The 2,677-nt window shown below is 42.6% G+C and overlaps 1 pseudogene; it reads left to right on the top strand.

Annotated features, from left to right (window-relative positions):
- The first annotated feature begins 319 nt into the window (after positions 1-319).
- On the top strand, positions 320-437 carry LOC126089986 (5S ribosomal RNA; annotated as a pseudogene).
- The last annotated feature ends 2,240 nt before the right edge of the window (positions 438-2,677 follow it).

Here is a 2,677-nt window from a genome sequence, read left to right as displayed (position 1 = left end):
TTGATCTATTAGTCAATTACCTGGGGTGAACACACACCAAAACCAGATACGTGATGGGTGGGGTGTTACACAGTCATCATGGGTGCATGAAACAGCCGCCTGTTGCAGAGGCCCATAGGCAGCACCTTTCGCTGAACAGTCCTCCAGGAGACACTGTTGGTAGTCCCTTGGTTCATCTGGGTAATCAGTTGCTCAACACTTACATGTCTATGCGTCAAAACTCTTCTCCACAGCAATCATTTATTCCTGTCATGTTTAGCCTATGGTGTGCAACTGTTGCCCCGGCGCCATTTTGCCGTGCAACTTATATTTTAATTTGGGCAACAGCCTTGCCGCAGTGGATACACCGGTTCCCATCAGATCGCTGAAGTTAAGCGCTGTCAGGCGTGGCCAGCACTTCGATGGGTGACCATCCGGGCCGCCAAGCACTGTTGCCATTTTCTGGGGTGCACTCAGCCTCGTGATGCCAATTGAGGAGCTATTCAAACGACTAGTAGCGGCTTCGACCGGGAGAGCAGTGTGCTGACCACACGCCCCTCCTATCCGCATCCTTAGTGAGGATGACACGACGATCGGAAGGTCCCGATGGGCCACTTGTGGCCTGAAGACGGAGTGCTTATATTTTAACTATGGTGACACTCGAACAGTTTACAGACTTTGCCGCTTCGGTAATTCTTCCACCCTTGGCCCAAAAGCCAATGATCTTGACATTTTGGAAGTCAGACATATCGCATTGTTTTCGCGTTACTACAACGACTGCACTGTTTTCCGCGTCCTCCCGGCACAGTTTATATATCCTTCATTGTTAGCGCAGCCACCTGTCGTCTGTGAGCAGTTATTGCCCTTTGACGTCGAAGATAGGCGGCGGCCACATTAATGTGACTGGACTGTGTAATAAAGGCGATCATGGCAAGTGAGGTCGTCTTAAGCTCATCTGAGACAGACCCATGAGAAAGATCTGTGCGAGTCCGTAAAACACCTTCAGTTAAACCTCGGCATACCCTGTGAAGAAATAAATAACCAAACTCGAAGTCCTGTAACGTAAGCCAGTCTGACCTACACTTTAGGAAGCCAGGATCCAGCAGCTAACATGAAACCTAAACAGAGACGTGCAGGACAGCACCAGCGTCGATCACTGTATGTTAGCTACAGGTCGTGAGACTGCCACGTGTGACCCGCTTCCTGGGGCGTCGCCTCGAGAGCTCGTTCTGTGGCTCTCGTATCGCCTACCACCGCGGCGTCGGTCGCGCTATCGTCACTGACTCTGCTGGACCCATCTGCATGTTTTCGGGTGGCATTTCGAATTATGATTCTAGCTGGAACGTAGGTCTATGCAGATAACTGTCTTAGCATTTCCAGAACGTGGCAACGGTTCGGCTTGCAGGAACTGTTCATCGCCGACCAGCAATAACCTCTCCACAATAGGGCCGATATTTGGGTGGGTTAAACAGCATGGTGAAGTTCAAAGAAGGCAACAAGACAAGTTGCACGTATGTTCAATTTTCCCTATAAACAGTACTGTGGTGGACCAGAAATGTTGGCTCTGAGCCATACGTTCGCCACTGAGTGTTTTCCTCACGTCAGCGCCAAGATGGGTCGTTTCTCGGTGGTGTTAACATCAAGATTCTAACCTGAATGAATGAAGGAGTACTCTCTCCATAGATGAATCCTCTCTCATTTTGCAGGCTGATGCACATCCCATATTTTTAAGACCACCTCCAAGATGAAAAAGATATTCTCTTGAATCTTCTTGAGTAGATAGGAAAATAATATTAAATCTTCTCACCACATTATCTTCTTAATGAACAGACTGAATTAACCAATACATCGTTTCTATAGAATAATGTCCACTTATTTCCGGCTTCGAAACATAAATAACCACATTGACAATAAAACATTCAGATACTAACCTGACATCAAAGACCACACTAAACTATAACAGCCTGCTAATTCATGTAAGCGATTTCTCACAAGTTAATATACTAGTTAAATTAGTTTAAACTTTCAACAAACTCTCACAATGTTAATTTAGTATCAACTGTTATAATATGTAAGCATATCAAACTGTATCTCATTACTTTTCTGTTATAGTATATACAAAAATTACCATAATTCCAGGAGTTTATCATTAATTTCATGCATTCAGGGCAGTCTCTCATAATTATTTTTGTTTTGCTTTCACCTTTCACAAGATTTAACATAATATCTACTTTATTATATGATGAACCGTTTTTCTTCATTTCTGTATATAAATTTCAATTAATGATCTTTCAGTGTGCGGTTATCACGTGTACTGAAACATCTTTGCATTTCATACTTTCTGTTGTAACATTTCAATATATACTATAACTCATCTGACACACATACTATTTGGGACTAACTTCTCTTTGTAAATCACCATCTTCATATATAAACATCTGTTTGGTAGAAAAATATAAATTTTTGTGAGCTGCTCTAAGCTGTCTTCAGCTTCAGAGGAAAACAGAGTGTTGAATGCTGCTTATTGTCCCCCTAAATATTAACTTTTTCAAAATTAGTCTACAATACTACAAAATGATGCAAGATTTTCGACGTAAGGAACACAAAACTAACTCGGTTATTAACTTAAAAAACCGTTTACTTTATTTGAATCCATTGTTAGGTCCAATTACAGTAAAGTAATCACTTTTCTTGCATC

The sequence above is a fragment of the Schistocerca cancellata genome, chromosome 6 (genome assembly GCF_023864275.1).
Source record: "Schistocerca cancellata isolate TAMUIC-IGC-003103 chromosome 6, iqSchCanc2.1, whole genome shotgun sequence".
Taxonomy (NCBI): Eukaryota; Metazoa; Arthropoda; class Insecta; order Orthoptera; family Acrididae; genus Schistocerca; species Schistocerca cancellata.
Note: the sequence above shows the minus strand (reverse complement) of the source record. Positions and strands in the feature narration are given on the sequence as shown.